Below are 19,639 nucleotides of genomic sequence, written 5' to 3'. Positions count from 1 at the left end.
AAGGCCCTCCTGGGTCTTCTCTCTAATAATTTAAACTGATCTTTTATTATATTCAGCATTAAACTCCTTCTACACAGCCAGTTCTTTCAATAAAACTTAGACACACTGTACTTATTTCTGCTCTGTAATTTTGCTCATACAGCTTCCCAGTCATTCAAAAATGCATCCAGTAAACATTTAGCAAGCACATTCAAGGCAAGGAGAATATAAAAATGAAGAAGGTCTTGCTTTGCCCTTAGTAACTCAGAGAACATTAAGGAATGTGGATAAATATGTATTAATTATAGTACATTGCAACAAGTACCAGTGCTTGTAAAGTGTTTATAGGGAACACACACAAAAAAAACCCATAGCTGTGTCTGTGGCAGTCAGGAAAGGCTAGACAGTAGAGGTGATATTTGAATGGATCCTCTTCTTCCCCTAATCTTTTCAGATCCTGTTCAGACATCCATCCAATAGTACAAGAACTTTCTAATGCCCAAGGACTTTGTTGTGGTGTCAACCTATGTTTATCACTTTACCAAAGTCCTTTGGAACTTACTGTTGTTGTGTCTTGTTTTGGCATTATTGTCACCTGTTATTCACTGCTTCCTGTATATTTTCCTCAGTTCCTCCAGCTAGATTACAAACTCCTAAACACTAGTGATCATTCTTTATACTCTTTAGTCTCTAGCTCCCTACACAGAAACTAAATCTGAGTTTATATTAGATTCCTTTTAATCCTTTGTGTACATATTAATTTTCATGATTAAGAAGTCATATATGTGTAGTTACACACTAGTTAGTGACTGTAAGCTCTGATGTTAAAAATGAGTTTTCTCTTCTTTTTTTTTTTTTTTTTTCTTTTTGCTTTTTAGGGCCACACTCATGGCATATGGAAGTTCCCAGGTAGGGGTCAAATTGGAGCTACAGCTGCTATCCTATGCCACAGCCATAGCAACATGGGATCCGAGCCATATCTGCAACCTACATCACAGCTTATGGCAACACCAGATCCCCCCACCCACTGAGCAAGGCCAGGGATCAAACCTACATCCTCATGGATATTAGTCAGATTTGTTTCCACTGCACCACATTGGGAACTCCAAAAATGAGTATTTCAGAGAGAAGAATGAAGTCTTTTAAAGTACAGTTATAATTACAGATTATTAGGATGGCAATGATTTTGTTACTTAGTGTTCAGAGAGAAATGTACACATGTTTGAAACAAGCACAGCAGGAAAGAGGAAGTGATGGTGTACAGTCCACAATATATGCAGTGTTTTACAGCAAATACACTGGATATAATGTACTTTGCTTTTTTTTTAAACGCATAAGTGGGACTTTAGGTCTATAAAATATTTAATATTGTTTACTAGGATCAGATTTCCTTGAACAAATACAGGTGACTGCTCTTTCTTGATGCTTTTTCGTCAATGATTACTAGACTCTCTTTCTTCTTTTTTAAGTACACAGAGCAAGTTTGATTTATGACTTTTTTTTTCACTTATTTAAAACAAACCAAAAAAATGAACAAAATTGTGTGACTTTATAGCAAAAGAATTTTGCATGCTTAAGAATAAATTAACTATTTAAAGCTGACTCAATTTGTGGTTTAGTGAAATTTACTCTATGGAAAACTCAATTCCTCTAGATTTGGATTTTTTGGATTAAATGCCCAGTTTAATAACAAGACTGTCATTTTAAAAATGTGAATCAGAGTTCCCATTGTGGCTCGGCTGTTAATGAACCCAACTAGCATCCATGAGGACGTGGGTTTGATCCCTGGACTTGCTTAGTGGGTTAAGGATCTGGCATTGCTGAGAGCTGCAGGCCAGCAGCTGCAGCTCCGATTCAACCCCTTGCCTGGGAACCTCCATATACCACAGGTGCAGACCCCCTCCCCCCAAAAAAAGCGAATCTACCAATGTTTTTAAGTGTTAGCATTGGGCAATTTTGCTTTTTCACGGAAGAACTTATAAGATAAAATTGAAGCAGAATACTATTATATTTTGCACAATACTTAGAAGGCACTTGAGAATGTGAATTTTATCTATATAAGCAGTTTTAACTCAAAATTCATTATGGGTGATTACTAGCAAAAAATCCATTCGAGTGGCTGTGTACTTTACTAGTTGCTAATTTGGGGATTTAAATGTATAAATGATTTCTTTAATAGGCTTCTTGTTAGAGTTAAGAAATATATCTTAAAAGCTCATTTAGCACTGTTAAATCATTACGGAAAATAACATCATGTTCTAGAAAAAGCATTTCTTACTTACTATAAAAAAAACAGCATCTAGATGCAGGAAAGGGAAATATTTGTAAAAATTCAATGGATGATTTCCTAATTTTACTGTATATTGCATTATTTTAAGATTGCCCAGAGAAGCCATGTGTCAGGAAGTCGCTTTGTATATGGGTTACAAAGGAGGAATGGCTTCCAACATTATAAAGGAGGTGACCTAAAGTATAACATTGCAAATATTGAAGCCTAGTATTATAACCCATTGGTATCATATCATTTCATGAGTAAACTCTTACAAATATTGTCATCATTTTATTAGATGTGGATTTTTAGGATATTGGACACAATTCCTAGGTATACATTTTCATTTATAATATGCTTACGTATTTCATAAATACACATTTTTAACTAGCGTTTGGCCTTCAACAACAACCTTTCTATTTATTCACCTGCTGGCTTTTATGGTGACGGACGTCAATAACAAGAGTGCTCTTCTCCATTGCCCTGGAGAACTTGAATGAAAGCCTTTTAAAATGTTTGGAGCCAGACTCTCACTTTAAGTTCATACTGTTGTGAGACTTGAAACGAAGACATAATTTTGGCTTAGGGCTCATTTACCTAAATTTTCATGATGAGTTCTAACCAAATAAGTTTACTTACCTAACTTCTCAATACTATTTCAAATATTATTCAAGATCAGTTAGAGGACAATGATTTTAAAGAAATATTGCTCAACTAAACCTATTCTGAAGTTTATTTGTCATGCTTGGACATTACTACTAGAATAGTCATCACTTCCTTAATAACATGGTTCATTTTGGTTTTAGCACCTGATTGTTGCTGATACTAAACCATGAGATTCACAAGCAAATCTTACAATAAAAATTCAGCTGTTCTTATCAAATGCAACTTTGCCTAATGTGACAGTAAGTAAAATGTTACAAGTCTTGTAAGTAAAAGGTTACAAGTCTCATAAGTAAAATTTATAAGACTAAATTGTAAGTTTTAGGTGTAAGTACTTAACTTCGATTGCCTTTTAAGTTTTCTGATAAATTTTACCTTTTTAATAAATAAAGGGGAGGAGCACCTTTATAAACCTTTTCAAATGCTCACACACTATTTTTTGTTTTGATACTGTAGTTAAGTCATATTTCCCTGTTGGGAGGTGGGAAAAGTTAGACCAATATCCCAATAGGGAATAGCTTATAATATGGTAACACTACTTACAAATCGTCCTGATGATCATTTAAAAAATTACTTACCTTACTGTATCTGTGTGATGTTCAAGGCTATAGCCCATTTTTCAGGTAGTAGAGAGGCTTCTGTATTGAGCATTTTCTGGCTTATTCATAAAATTGGTTTAAGCAGAGGAACAGGAAAGCTGTGAGTAAAACAAACATAGAAACCCAGGAGAAAAGATATGCCCTAAAGACCTGTGCTAATGGCAACAGAGATAGCAGTGGGAGGGCTCCTCCTCTGGAACTTTCCCAACCTGTGTTAGCGTAAGGAGCTCACAGACAGACATGTGTTTTAGATGTTGAAATGCTTAAGCCCAGATATGTACTGAAACCATTTTTTCTTGCCTGCATAAATAAAGCATATCATATGCTTTTACACTAACCCAGCATACAGTGTGAAAGATACTAGCTTGTTTGACGTTTCTGAATTATATAAGGTAGCATAAAGGGAATAAAAATGTAACCTGCTGTTTGTTTTAGTAACTGTTGGAAATGGTTTAGTTTGGTTTTCAACTCAAAATAGACTTGCTGTTTTAAAGGCCCACTTTATAGCAATCTCTGGCTGAAAGGCCTGAAAAAAGGTCATATAGGCAAAATAGTTGGTTCTGAGAAGAGGTTATCCAGTCAGAAAAACATGAATGAGTTTCACCAGTTGAAATGATTGGCATCTCTAACATCTACATCCATGTATAACAAGATGAAAAAGCAATATTTTAACTTCTAAAGAGGAAGAGGTGTTTTTGTTGTGGAGTTATTCCTGTGCATATTATTTTAAACAGAAAGATGCTCAAAACTATTTTGTTAATGTAACATAATATGTCTGGAAATAAATGAAAAAAATCCATCAAATGTGTGCATTCAAATTTTTTTTCTCTAGATTCTAAACTATGTTCTGTCTCTCTTCTTCCCCAGAGACCAGTGAGTGATAGAATTATGTTCACTGGTAAAGGTATTAGCTCATTCGCACCCTTTGATGTGCATAGGAGTCCTTGGTTTTCTTGTTAGTAGAAGATAGAGTGGTTTGGATGTGAAAGTGGTACCCAGGCTTGTGGGCATGAGAAGTGGACAAGTAGGAGGGGATCAGTTAACCTGGCTAGTGGATGCTACTCTGTGCTTCACCCCCAAAGAGAGTGACTTCTAGAGACTTAAAAGCTACAAAGTGGCTGTTTGTTCAAATGTTTGCATTTGAACCCTGACATGACAAATGACTTCCCCTGTCATTTGCATGTGAGAGGGTTCTTGGCTTCCTACAAGTTTGGGGATCTCACTTCTAAACTATCAGTTTACTACTTGCTGGTGGTTGGAAATTGGGCAGAATACTCCTCTTAGACCTTGGCATAAAACAAGAATTTCACTCCTAGGTGATGATTTTTAAGGCCAAAGGGTAAGTGCTAACCTTATAAATTACTTAACCATAGTTTCAGTAGGGCTCTGATATAAACAGGTTCATGATGGTTAATGTCATAATTATTTCTTCCAGGAGTTATAATATCTTTCTAGCATGACTTTTTACAAAGGATAAATATGACACATCAAAAAGATATATCATGGAGGATAAGGTGATTTTGTGATTCTGACCTGTGGAATGTCTAAGGTTGGTGATGCCTATTTTTGCTTATGAATTTTTTAAATAATCTCTCACTTTGGAAAGAGGTGAAGTATTAGGTGATTACTTAGTTGATCTGAAATAGCCTTGATACTGTGCTCTCAACATTTTAATCAATACACTTATGGATGCCCCTCCTCCTAAGGATTGTTGCACCTTAGACCTGGAATGAGAAGAGGATGCACATTTATATATACATAGTATAGTTTAAAAGCATACTTCTGATTGAGAATCACCAAATTAGAAGTAGCTTAGAGAATGAAGTTAAGTGGGATGTAATGATTGTCTACAAATGCAAAAGTGACAAAATTTCTACTCATTGAGCCCTCTGAAAAACCAGATGATTAATTCTTACCTGGGATCTTTTAGTATTTACAAAATTAACAAGTATCCAGTTGTGGCTGAGGGAAATGTCTTTTGGGTAAAAATATCACCAGAGAGGCATAGAATCATTGTGCTTCTTTTCCTCTATATTCTATAACCAGAAGCTGAGAATGGAATTTATTACCTCCTTTTCACTCCGTTTCAACACTTATCTTGTACCAAGGGAGCCCAAAGCTTGGTAGGTGAGATGGATCTAGATCAGGACTAGAACTTGGCTGGTACTAGACCTTGGATTCATAATTTAGCAAAGTTATTAAATTCAGTGGCTCTTTCTTGAACTCTATTCAGTAATTCTCCCACTCTCCCTCTCTCTCCCCTCATCTCCCTCCCCCAACACACACATAACCCTCTCCTCTAATTATTGCCACAATATCAGTTTGCAAACAGCTTTTTTGCTCATTCAGAAGTTGACACTTCTGTCCCAATTTTGGTTGGCCATTGTGTTTGGAGGAAAGATAATGTTCTGCTTTGAAAAGTAAGACTTCTGTTTATTACTAGTTAAGTAAAGTTAATAACCCATGTCCATAGCTTCTTTACTCTTTCTTTTCACTACACTTTAATTGCTGAATTTGGTAAGTCATGGCTAAATGGGAGATTTTTCCAGTTGTGTTTGTGATTATCTGACCTTGAAAATGAGGAAAGGTAAAACAATCTCAGCTGTGTTGAGAATTTCCTCTTAAATAGTCTTACAGTTTTCTCTCCTTGGAAAATGGAAGTCAGAGGTCATATAAAGTTTGGTTTAAGACCTGAGTGTATATTTTGACTTAAAATATACCATAGTTCAAACAGAATCTCACTCTCATATCTGAGACCTGACTAGAAAGGTTTTGTTTGCTTAAATATTGCCAAGTGTTGGCTTCCTAAGTGAGCTAAATCAGTTGAGCCCATAATGATGTTACAGCCAAGAAGAAAGGAGCTCCTGGGATCAGATCTGCTTCTCACACAGAGGAGCAGTCCATGAGTGGAATGGACACCCCACATTTTGTGTCTTTGGAGGAGGCTCTGAGACCCCACTATAGGCTTTCACTTCCAAAAGAATAAGCTCACCTGAAAATAAAGGTTTAATGCAGTCAACTAGTCGTCTAAAGCATCTTTCATGTTTTCTCTCTCATCAGACCCATCCATCTTAAGGAAGAAGGAATGCCTAGCCAACCACTTTAGGACTAGGAGATGATACTAGGGAAGTTAGACCTGGTTACTTTATCTTTTCCGTGTTTATCTGCATAAGACAGATAAGTGGGTCCTTCTTCATCACTCCCCTCCCTTATGGTAGTATTGGTATAAAGAATTTTTTATAATCCAGTACTTAATTCCTTAAGCTGTAAAACTAGCCTCCTGCTTTCACCTATAAGAAAGGTACTGATAGCATTTTTTCCCTTCTCAGGATGAATTTAAATCACAGTGGGTGACTCTCACAGGCATATTTACATACTAAGGCTCTTATTTTATTTTATATTATTTTAATTTTGGCTGCACCCATGGCATGGGAAAGTTCCTGGGCCAGGAACTGCACTGCCGAAGCCATTGCAGTGACAATGCTGTATACTTAACCTTCTGCGCCACAAGAGAATTCTTAAGCTTCTCATATGAGAGATAAACCTTGGTCTTTTACTGAAGAAATTTCAGACATGGTAGACCGAGGTGGGCTAGTGTGACTGGGGTAACTTTGAGAACCTATGGCAAAATTGGGGCTCTTACATTCATATCAAGAGATGAAAGCACTAGTAAGCCATGAGGGTGGCACAAAAAGCAGACTGTGACATTAACATTCCTGTCACTTCTGAGCTTTTCCCAACTAAAATTCCAGATACACATAAAAGGGTCTTTTAGAAGCTTCTTAATGACTTCTTGTTAATGATCTTCTACCACCAGTTCAGTTTCCCCACTGACATTCTCATCTTGACAAACTTACCTCATCACAACTAAATGACTGACAGAGAACTTTCAGCTTAGCAAGCTCACAGTGCATAGCAATTTCAGGTTTATACCTTGGAGTCAAAGGAACCTAGGCTTGAATCCCAACCCCTGCACTGATTAGACTGACCTAGAAAAGTTACTCTACCTCCCTGATTCCTTATCAATGAAAAGGAGATAATGATGTTCACCCTCTAAGGGAAGAGCCAGAATATCCATTAAGTACCTGTCATAGACTTGCTGTGAATAAATGATGGCTAATATTTTAGTGGTCACCTTACTAACCTGCTAGTCTACTTGTTCCCTCTCTGCTAATCAGTTAAGCCAAGGCATTGAAAAGTCATAGTAATGATGATTATAATAGTTATTGATATTAATCATTATTTCACTTCACATTTATTAATGTGATACATTTATGGGCATAATCTGGCACATAATAAATATTCTTATTTCCATGTTTCAGAGTAAAGCTGAAAATTAAGGCCGAATACACTAAATATAATTTACACTCACCCCTACCTCCCCACTGCAAAAATCCTCTACTGTTTTTGAATTCCAAACTTTTCCTTTCTCTTCTCTTGATTAAACTTGCTTTTTCGCTTTTTCCCCCTACAATGTCATAAAAAATCCAACTCTGTGACATAGTAGTGGAAAAGGTAATTTTGGGAATGATTTATACTGGAAACACACTTTGTTTATAGTGCTCACTTTATCCCACTGCATTCTGGATGGAATGAGAGCTGCCTCAGGCCACTGGCTGCTCAGGTATTCATTAATCCTGAAGAAAGCTTCAGGTTGAGGTCATTACTGCTTAATTACAGTTTGTGATTACTGGCATATTCTTCAGTGACCTTATTTTGTGCACTGGCCTATTTGTTCACCAGAGAATCCATGCAGCTGGAAATTTTGGCTGACTAGAAAGTACAAGTGGTTTTTTTTTTTTTTTTTTTTTTGTTTTTTGTTTTTTTTTTTTGGCTTGAATTGAAGACCTTCTTGCTGAAATGTCAACACATTTTTCTCCCATCTGGATATGGTTAATCACGGTGCCTGCTTTTATATACTTTATCCATATAAGCTGTGCTTTTGAGGAGTGCCTGAACTTATCAAAATGCTGTTTTAAATAAGTGGAAAAAAAATAAAAAAATAAGTAAGAGGAGCTTCAAGCAGAAGTGCTCCTCTATCATTATTTACTCTTTGTGAGCATAACAGGGAAAGTTTGCTGATGAACACTTCAGCATATTAGAACCTTTAGTCCAGGGACCATCCAAGACTCTGTAGAAACTGAAAGGAATTTTAATTCTGTGATTACTCCAAGAGTAATATTGTTTTAAAATGATAGGAAACAGAGCCTGACCAAGTATCAGAGTAGTTGGCTAGGAATTGAAAAATCTGCCTGGATTCTGTGCTTAACTGCAACTGATTTCTGGGCAAAATTGTTGTACTTATTTATTCACACATTAGTAATGACATAAATAAATTATTGAGTGCTTTGTATTGGCCACACACTGGGAAAGGTGTTGTGGGGCTGAAGCCTAGAGGCCAGAAATAGAATTTTCTTTTTCATCCTTTTATCTATAATACCTTCCCCAGTAAATATCATTATGGAAATAAATGAATGTAGCTGGGCTCCAGTAAGATTCTATGTATGGACAATGAAATATGAATTTCATATAATTTTTGGTATATCATGAAATACCACTTTTCTTTTAGGTTTTTAAAACTATTTTAAAAAGCAAAAACAATTTTTATCTCATGAACTGTACAAGCAAATAGCAGTCTGGATTTGGCCTATGGGCTATAGTTTACTAACCCCTGATACACAACACAGACAAAATAGATGACAGGATGATAACTATTAGCAGATTTTCTGGGTTCTGTGGGAGCACATGGAACTTTTGGGTATCTGGGTCTTCCCCAAGGAAATGATAACTTCTATGATGGGACCATAAGAATGATTTAGGATGAGTTGAATTGATTGAAGCCAAAGATAAGTATGTGCAAAGGCCCAGAGGCAAGAGTAAATACAGTAAATGAACAATTGAAATACAGAATATAAGATGGAAAATGGTGATAAATGTTAAGTCTGCTTAGGTAAGCAGGGGTCATATCATGAATAGCTTCATATGCTATCTAAATAGTTTTGGATTGTATTAAATTTGTATTAAATTTGTGGTTTAAAATATCTCTGGATGCACAGGAAGACAGACTAGAAATAACTCTGTACCAATATGACTTTTTTTTTTTATAAAAAGAGGTGGTTGGTAAGATTTAGTCTGTGGGTCTTATTTTGCTAAAGCCTGCTGCAGAGTTAGATAACTTGATTGAAATCTTGTTCTGCAACTAACTGTTTTTTGGCAAATTGCTAAAATTTTTTATTATCAGTTTCTTTTGAACTTCTCTTTCAAGGATAAGTCCATCAGAAGTCTATAAATATAAATAAGAGTAGAAAGAAAGTAGTAACTTTGGGGGAAAAACTTTATGGGATAGCTGTTTTATTTCACTGCATTGAATGCTGTTACTACCATCCCCCAGGTATTTGTTCTGTAGGATAATTTGCCCCACCACTAGTTTGTCTCTTTTCCCTCACACCTGGATCCTGATTTCCAGCTTCATGACAATGACCATGTTTATTTGAGTTATAAGATGACCAGCCAACAAATTTAAAATCCAGCCTTAGTCTTCTAATTTCAGAACTTCAAACTCTAGTAGAGAATGACAAAGCCTATCTCCCAGATTACTTAATTTTAAAGGTTTTTTTTTCTTTTCTAATTTTGATAAAAGAAAGAACCTAATGTGATGGAATCACAAAGACTACCTAGAATACAAATTTATATAAATAATTACTGTGACAAAAATGATAGGCGTAGATCAAAGCACTGATAAAGATGAAGATGAAAAAAACTCAACAGAAGCAAACATCCAAGATTGAAAGTTTTGGTTGTAGGAACAGAAATTATAAATTTTAGGAGTTCCCATCATGGCTCAGTGGTTAACGAATCCGACTAGGAACCATGAGGTTGCGGCCTTGCTCAGTGGGTTAAGGATCCGGCGTTGCCATGAGCTGTGGTGTAGGTCACAGACGTGGCTCAGATCCCGTGTTGCTGTGGCTCTGATGTAGGCCAGTGGCTATGGCTCCGATTCGACCCCTAGCCTAGGAACCTCCATATGCTGCGAGAGCGGCCCAAGAAATGGCAAAAAGACCAAAAAAAAAAAAAAAGAAATTATAAATTTTAAAAGTGTTGGTGTTCCTGCTCTGGCAAGTGAGTTAAGAATCCCACATGTAGTGGCTCAGGTCTCTGTGGAGATACAGGTTCTATTCCCAAGCTGATGCAGTGGCTTAAAGGATCCGGCATTGCCACAGATCCTGCATAGCAGATGTGGCTCAGATTCAGTCACTGGCCCAGGAACTTCCATATGCCATAGGTACAGCCATTAAAAAAAATGGGTAGTGGAAAGACCCATGAAATGGGGTCAGTAAATCAGGATTGTCATCTTATATCTGCAATTAAGTAGTAGCTTTTTGACTTTGAGTGGGTGTTATCATGTCTTGTTAAATGAGAAAAAAGGTGGCATCACTATCTTACTTTCACATTTACTCCCTGCATTTGCCGCCAGAGAAGAATGTAGACTTCAGTAAGGGCTATTTTCAGTAGGGGTGAATACTTTATTATATTAGTACAATGATTGCCATAAATTAATCAATCAAAAGTTTCATAATAAATTATGTGGTTTAAAAGACTCACGTTGTATTTGGGAAAATTCTTTCAAAATTAATCTGTAGGTTTTAATTGCAATCAAAATCCTAATAGGTAAGTTTCTGTTTCCATGTAGGATGCCGAAAGCTGCAAAAGAATTTGGCTCCCATCCTAATGATGAGAGAAAGATGATTTACAAAATCATAAATTATCCCAGGGCCATTAGAGCGGGGAAGTCAAAAGACAACCAAGAAAACTGAATTCTGTTTTTTTTTTTTTTTTTTTTTTTTTTTGTCCTTTTGCCTTTTCTAGGGCCGCTCCTGCAGCATATGGAGGCTCCCAGGCTAGGGGTCTAATCGGAGCTGTAGCCACCAGCCTATGCCAGGGCCACAGCAACACGGAATCTGAGCTGCGTCTGCGACCTACACCACAGCTCGTGGCAACACCGGATCCTTAACCCACTGAGCAAGGCCAGGGATTGAACCCACAACCTCATGATCCCTAGTCAGATTCATTAACCACTGCGCCATGATGGGAACTCCAAAAACTGAATTCTTAAAAGTGAAAGATCATTTGGGAGGAGGAGAGCAGACACGAATCTTTTCAACTTTGGCAGAGCACGAGAAGAATACTTGGTGTCATGTAAATATATTAGAAAAAAAACCCAGTCTATACTATAAACACTTCTCAAGGGCCAAGAGTAGGTGAAGAGCTCCATACACAAGGAAGTTTGTCTTCACTCACAAACTCTTCTCCATGGATCTACAATAAATGCTTAAAGTAAGACTGTGTGCAGGACAGGAGGTTGGAAAACCCCTCTCCACCTCCTGACCAGAGGTGATTAGATGACATGGGTGACAAAACATTGTGAAAAACACAGCTTACTTAACCAGATATTTTTCTTATATGAAACAAAAGCCTTAAACTACTGGGGGAGGATAGAAAACACTTGCTACCAAGTATGAGGATGATGGACACTACACCTGCACCACTACAAAGTAGAGATCTGCTACCACATGTGAAGGTCCAGAAAATTATCTCTTGCCCAGGATCTGACAAAGATTTTAAAAAGAATGTGGCTGCTGTGGGAGGGAGAAGATGAAGTGATGCTAAAAATGCTTCACCCACAAGGCCCATGTGAACAGGGCCTTGAGATTGGGGCAGAACTAACAACCCTTCTCACACCCACCAAAAAACACGCACCAATAACAAGCAGAAGCTACCCACCAAGAGACAAGAATGCATGCCTGGGTTTCTGAAAGGGCAGGGTAGAATAAGAGCACTGGAATCCCCAGCCCTAGTTCTACGCTAAGAAGGTAATGGCAGCCCACACTGAAGGTATTTGAATTCTGTAATGCTCTGAGGACAGTGACAACTGCAGCAAAACCAAACCCAAGTCAATTACTGACTAGATTGTATAGAACCCTACCTCCACTGATAGCTTGAGAGAAGAGTCATGCCCATCTCTGGGAATAAACACTATTTTCCTCAAAGAACAGACTCTACTGTTCTTTGGTATGTGATATTCAACATTCAATCAAAAGTTTCATAACACACAAAAAGTAGAAAAAACATGACTCATTGTAAGAAGATAATCTACAGAGTCAGACACAGTGATGATAATAGATGTTAGATAAGACAGAAGTTTAAATTTACTGTGATATGTTAAAAATCTAGTCAAAAATGGAGAACATATATGAATAGGTGGGGACTTGCAGCAGAGAGATAAACATTATTTTAAAAGATAAAATATTAGAATTTAAGAAAAATAGAATATCAGAGGTGATGATTTCTTTCAAAGGGCTGACTAGCAGACTGGATGCTGTTGAGACAAGAAAGACTAAATATAGAAGAATATTAGTAGAAATTACCCAAAATGAAATGCGAAGTGAACAAAAGAGCTAAAAATACGAACATAACATTCAAGAGGTATGGGTTAATAGCAAATAGTCTGAAAATATAAATAATTGGAATCTCAGAAGGATGAAAGAGGTAGAAGTAGGTAAAATAAATATTTGAATAGGTAATAGCTGGGAATTTTTCAAAATTATTTAACAATAATGAACAACAGATATATGAAGCTTAGAAAATCCTACCCAGAACATAATACAAACTTATCTGTATATATCAGCCAAACTGTTGAAAAACAAAGCTAAGTAGAGATTCTTTTTTTGTTTGCTTGTTTGTTAGGCTACCCTCGGCATATGGAAGCGCCCAGGCTAGGGGTTGAATTGCCAAATCCATCTTTATCTGTGATCACAGCTCACAGCAACATCAGATCCTTAACCCACTGAGCAGGGCCAGGGATCGAACCCATATCCTCATGGATACTGGTCAGGTTCATTACGGCTGAGCCATGACCGGAACTCCTAAGTAGAGATTCTTGAAGGCAGCTGAATAAAAGGTTAAACAGTACAAAAAGAGCAACAAATAAGTAAAAGTCTGCAATTAGAAACTATTTGAGACAAAAGATAATGGAGTTTTAAAGTAAAAACATGTCAGCTTAGAGTCCTGTACCCTGTAAAAATATATTTCAAAACTGAAGGGGAGTTTCCATCATGGCTCAGCAAGTTAAGGACCTGACATACTCTCCTTGAGAGTGTGGGTTCAATCTGTGGCCTCACTCAGTGGGTCAATGATCCAGCATTGCCTTAAGCTGCAGTGCAGGTTGCAGATACAGCTCAGATCTCGTGTTGCTATGAACACTGTAAATCTCCTGAATTTTCATATTTTAAAGTTATTATCAAGTTGTTGCACTTCCTCCACTATTTTTCACCTTTGAATACAAATAGTATTATGATAAATTGTTATAAATAATGTTTAAGATAAATCTTTAAAATTATGTATTTTAAAGTTCTCTTTGTGGCTCAGTGGGTGAAGAACCAACGTAGTGTCCATTAAGAATGCAGGTTTGATCCCTGGCCTTGCTCAGTGGTTAAGGATCTGGCATTGCTGCTTAGGTCGCAGGTGTGGCTCCGATTCCATGTTGCTATGGCTGTGGTATAGGCCTAAGCGGCAGCTCCAATTCAACCCTTAACCTGGGAACTTCTATATGCCACAGGTGTAGCTGTTAAAAAAAAAAAGACAAAAAACTGAAGGTAAAACAAATATTTTTCCCCCAAAAGTATAAAGAAAATTTATTACCAGCAGAAGACAAATTCATAGAAAGTCACAACCTACCAAAGTTAATTCAAAAATTAGATAATGTGCTTGCTTTAGCAGCACATATACTAAAATTGGAATTATACAGAGAAGACTAGCATGGCCCCTGAGCAAGGATGACATGCAAAGTTGTGAAGGATATTTCTTTGAGAAGAAAAATGTTAGCTGAATCTATTGTAATCATTTCACAATGTATATCAAACCACATATATATCAATTATTTCTCAAAACTGAGAAAAAATCAGATAACTGAAACAGTCCATGATCTATTAGAGATAATCTATGCACAAAAAAATTCCAAGTGAGCTGGCTTCACTTATTAATTCTACCGAAAGTTTGTACCATGCTAAAAAAAATTCCTCCAGATAATTGAAGGAGAAATATTTTCAAAGTCAGGAGGCCAGTATTACTCAGAGACATTACAAGAATAGAAAATTGTTATATTCCTTGTGAATATAGATGCATAAATCTTAAAAATAAACATCATGTTCTGTGAGCAGAAATATGACCCTCAAAGGATATCTTAGTGGCTGGAGCAATTTCCCAAACTCCATCAACTCGAAACTCTCAACAATTCAAGAGGAGTTTAGACTTCAAATTCTGTCTGCTAATTGTGCCTCCAGTCTTATCTCCCCAAATATATTTAAATACTTTGTAAATACAAAGTGCTTTTGTAAAATGAAGTTGGGGATCATACCATATCTCCTACTTAAGTTTTTTCCCACTCGCACAGCAATTAGACATTTAATTAGTATTTGTTCAGTACTCAATGATTGCCGCAAATGTAGAACTAAATTTTGTCTAACAGATTAACTTAATGAACACTGGGATGTTGACACTGATCTCAAACTATAGCAGTTATCTCAAACTAGCTAGCGACAGCTTCTCTCTATATATGCATATACCTTTTGATACAAACTCTTAATTCAAATATATCTTCAAAAAGTGTAGAATAAAAAGTATGTATCAATAAATTTTACAAAGTGAATAATAAACACATGTGATCCGCACCCAGATTAAAAATGGAACGTGATACAGATCTCAGAAACCCTCTTTTGTCCCCTTATAGTTGTTAGGCCTCTAAGAGTAACTATTTTTATGACTTCTAACACCACATAGACTGTTTATCTTTTTTCAAAACTTCTAATAAAATCATAACATTTTCCCTCCTTTGGGTCTAGCTTCTTTTACTCTCCATTAGTTTTGTCCCTGTTTTTGAACACCATTATAGTTTGTTTATCCTTACTGCTAAATAGTATTTACTGTATAAATATTCTACTATTTATTTATCCAGGCTACTATCAGATTGTTGGGTAGCTTCTAATTAGGGGATATTATGAACGGTGCCATTATAAACATTCCTGTGTATGTCTTTAAGGCATATACTTAAACATTTCTATGGAGTTTACACCAAGGAGTGGAATACCTGGATCAAGAATCTGTATATATGGAGTTCCAATTATAGCACAGCAGAAATGAATCCAACTAGCATCCATAAGGATGCAGGTTCGATCTCTGGCCTCTCTCAGTGGGTTGGCGATCTGTCATTGCCGTGAGCTGTGGCATGGGTTGCAGATGCAGTTTGCATCCTGCATTGCTGTGGCTGTTTTTAGTTGAAAAATTAAGAAGCAGAAAAACTGCATACAGTTACACAAAATGAAGTGCTCCAATTTGACCCCTAGCCTGGGAACCACCATATGCCATGGATGTGGCCCTAAAAGGCAGAAAGAAAGAATATGTATATTTTAAGCTTTAGTAGATCCTGGTAAGCATTTTTTTCCAATTTATAGTTCCACCAGCATTGTGTGAGAGTTTCAGTTGCTCTACATCTTCACCAGGTTTTGCAATTGTCATCTATTATTTTTTTAGGTTTTTTGGTAGATGTGTAGTGGTAATATCTTTGTATTTAAATTCTTACTTTCCTTATACTTAATGAAGTAATGCACCTTTCTGTGTGGTTATTGGCTAAATGGATATGTTCTTTTGTGAAGTGCTTGTTCATCTCATTTGCTCATTTGTTTCCAAATAGATTGTATCATGGGTTTTCAATGATTTGTAGGTGTTTCTGGCATATTTAAACAATAAGTGTTGAATATATTGTTGCAAATGTTTTCTCTCACTTTGTGGGTTGCCTTCTTACTTATTTAATGGTATTTTTTTATGAGACTGGCAAAGCTTTACTTAGTCTTTTAGAAATTTTCTGCTGAAGATTTAGTTTTCTGCCTGCAATTGCTCTGGAAAGTGGTAACTACTGTGAGAGGAAAACCAGTAGTATGCCCGAGGCTCCCTACTCCATATCTCCACCAGAAGCTTCTTTTTCTGTCTGCCAGTAGCATTCATTTTCTGGGTACAAAACAGCTTCTCATCCTTGTGCACATTTACAAAATTGGCAAATGCCTCTAGGGTAACAGTGACTGCATAGGTCATTTACGTCTGCTATGTTCTCCCCTCTTTGGAATATGGCTCTTCCATTTCTCTTTTCTGTTGCTGCAGTCGGCTAACTTCAAAAGATGATTACCATATTTTATCTTATTTTTTCTTCTTGTTCTCAGTGGCAGTATTGGTGTGCCAAAACCCACTGCCCCCCCCCTTTTTTGTCTTTTCTAGGGCCGCTCCTGTGACATATGGAGATTCTCAGTTTAGGGGTCTAATCGGAGTTGTAGCCACTGGCCTATGCCAGAGCCACAGCAACGAGGGATCCGTCTGCAACCTACACCATAGCTCATGGCAATGCCAGATCCTTAACCCACTGAGCAAGGCCAGGGATCGAACCCTTAACCTCATGGTTCCTAGTCGGATTCGCTAACCACTGAGCCACGATGGGAACTCCCCCCCCTCCTTTTTTTAAATTACTGCATTCATGACATGCAGAAGTTCCTGGGTCAGAGATCACACCCATGCCACAGGAGTAACCTTAGCCAGAGCAGTGACAATGCTGGATCCTTAACCACTAGGCCACCAGGGAACTTTCACTTCTTCCCATTTTTAGGTAGAAATCTACCACAATCTATTTTGGATTTGTAGATACTGCTATCAGCTGTCAATCCATCAAGAAATTCCAACTAAAAATATTTTCTGTAAAACAGACCTGCAAGTATTACTATCCTTGGTGCTGACACATTTTTGAGTAATTGAGCATCAGCCGACCTGAAAAAGAAGATGTGCAGATAATGAAAAGAGGCCTCAGTTTCATTTCTCTGATTAGAAGTACTGGAAAACCAGAGTAAGCTGATTGTCCTAATAACGTGGGAGAAGTGAAATAGAAACAGATTTAAGGGTGCTTAAGCATATTAGTAATGATTTTCTTGTGCATAGCTAGCTTTGTTGTCAATTCAAGTAATGTAACTAAATCATGGATTTGGACTTTCTCAGAAAACCATGAAAAGAAACTGGAAAATTACTTGGCAAATCACACACAAGAAATTGTGATTTGTTCTAAAATGAATTCCTGACCTAGATTACCAGCCTGATTGCTTTTTTCTGTGCCAGTGGTGGAACTTGAACATATGATGTCCTAGCTATTGCTAGCTAAGGCAAGACTCTTGGCAGATTCCCTGGCTGACACCTACAGATAGAACATGAAGTATCCTAGTCCTTTTATCTACATTGTCACACTTAATGGTATTTTAGTTTCTTAATTAGGCTTCAACAGTGTTTGTGTACACAATTTCTTTTTATCTAAATAACTGCCTCAACACAAAAAAAGAAACATAAAAAATATTTTAATAATATTTAGAGCTTCCCAGGGGATATTTTGGACTTTAATTTTAGAACTGAGAGATTTCTTGGAGATGACTTCAAATAGTGTTTATTTGTTTGCATATTTTTTTTAAGAAAATTCATATCCAAGAAACACTCAGTAAGGTCTGGTACAAATAATGTGACATAATAATAGTTAGATATCTAAGTCTGATATGTTTGCTCTGATTTTAGTTTAAAAAATAACATCTAAAAATTTTTTCTGATTATAAAGATAGTACTTTTCTGTACAAAACTTTAAAAAATTATTCTTTTGGAGTTCCTGCTGTGGCTCAGTTGTAAAGAACCCAACTTTATCCAGGAAGATGCAGGTTTGATCCCTGGCCTTGCTCATTGGGTCAAGCATTGCCGTGAACTGTGGTTACAGACACAGCTCAGATCCCGTGTGGCTGTGGCTGTGGCTGTGGCTGTGGCATAGGCCGGCGGCTGTAGCTCTGATTTGAACCCTAGCCTAGGAACATCCATATGCCACTGGTGCCACCCTAAAAAGATGAAAAAAAAAATTATTCTTTACCAATTCATTCAGAAAAATAAGAGTTTGTGTAAAACTTTATCTTTTTATAGGGTATGTGTGTGTATGTTTATGTACACATTTATATGTTTAAAATGGACTGTATATAATCTTTTATAATCTGATTTTTTTATTTAACTATATTATTGAGAACTTTTTATATCATTACATTTTCTGTAAAATGGTAATTTAATAATTGCCTAGTTGCAAAATATCTATATTCTAACACACCACTGATGGCCATATAAGTTGTTTGGAAATTTTTACCATGTTCTATGAACATTCTTTTGGCTGCACCCATGAAATATGGAAGTTCACGAATCAGGGATTGAATCCAAGCCACAGCTGCAGCCTATGCCATAACAGTGGCAATGCCAGATCCTTAACCCTCTGTGCCACAGTGGGAACTCCTATGGACATTTTTATACATAAATCTTTTTGTACAATCTGATCATTTTATTAGAATAAATCTTATAAAAATAAATGCAACATAAAAATTAAAAATTTTAAGGTTTTTAAATAATATACAATATTACACTTCAGAATGATAGTAAGAATATGAGAGCAATGATTCCACTGAGAATTTGTTAGTTCTGAGAATTGTGCTTTTGTCTTTCTCAACCTCACAGATGGAAAAAAAAAAGCATTTTGTTATTCTTCAAGCATTACCATTTTTTATTACTGACAAGTTAGATATCTGTTAAAAATGTTTATTGGCCATTTGTATAAGTGTTTCTTTACTGAACTGTCACCTTAAGTGCTTTGCTTAAGTTATATTGGATGATCTTTATTTTTCTTCATTGGTCTTTAACAAAGAGTTACCCAATCTCAGAACCAACCTAATATTTTCTATTAGCTGAGTTCTATGTGTTATAATCTATGCCTGGTTCTCATTATATTGCATGTTTCAGGTCTTTGTAATGAATTCTTCTAGCATTTTTACAAAGTATTAAGTTAAATATTATTTTGTGTAGACACCTAGATCTGGAGAGCACAGTTCTGTACTCTGAATGGACAAATGAAAGCAGAGTTTTATCTTAATGAGGATACTTATTTCCTCTATAGCTAGAATATTCCAGCTTGATGGGCTTAAGAAAATATTCCTCTTTTGAAAGAAATTATGACCTTTCTCTGATTTTTATT

The 19,639-nt window shown here is 36.5% G+C and overlaps 2 protein-coding genes and 1 non-coding gene across 16 annotated transcripts in view; 2 read left to right on the top strand and 1 right to left on the bottom strand.

The window, feature by feature from the left end:
* Nucleotides 1-19,639, bottom strand: part of LOC106505748 (uncharacterized) — a 1,225,997-nt gene that overhangs the window by 55,845 nt on the left and 1,150,513 nt on the right. The window contains exon 1 of one of the 3 annotated variants that reach the window (XR_014824372.1): nt 3,490-3,653. The exons of the other annotated variants lie outside the window; for them this stretch is intronic. The gene's annotated coding sequence lies outside the window, so the exon portion shown is untranslated. Of the gene's footprint in view, nt 1-3,489; nt 3,654-19,639 lie in introns of those variants that run through there. 3 annotated transcript variants of the gene reach the window in all.
* LOC106505750 (uncharacterized) overlaps nt 1-19,639 on the top strand; it is a 742,696-nt gene that overhangs the window by 410,595 nt on the left and 312,462 nt on the right. For 2 of the 12 annotated variants that reach the window (XR_014824345.1, XR_014824352.1), the window contains exons 4-5: nt 3,055-3,153; nt 4,946-5,059. The exons of 6 other annotated variants lie outside the window; for them this stretch is intronic. The gene's annotated coding sequence lies outside the window, so the exon portion shown is untranslated. Of the gene's footprint in view, nt 1-1,015; nt 4,310-4,945; nt 5,060-19,639 lie in introns of those variants that run through there. 4 more of the 12 variants (XR_014824347.1, XR_014824349.1, XR_014824348.1 and 1 more) reach the window with 3 other exon arrangements.
* Nucleotides 14,271-14,374, top strand: LOC146397613 (U6 spliceosomal RNA). The gene has a single exon (XR_014825432.1). It is a non-coding gene; the product is annotated as a U6 spliceosomal RNA (small nuclear RNA).

The sequence above is a fragment of the Sus scrofa genome, chromosome 13 (assembly GCF_054392235.1).
Source record: "Sus scrofa isolate SSC_HxYL_T2T_F1_AM1 chromosome 13, Sscrofa_HxYL_maternal_Yorkshire_Landrace_v2.0, whole genome shotgun sequence".
Classification (NCBI taxonomy): Eukaryota; Metazoa; Chordata; class Mammalia; order Artiodactyla; family Suidae; genus Sus; species Sus scrofa.
This window is presented reverse-complemented; position numbering and strand designations above follow the sequence as displayed.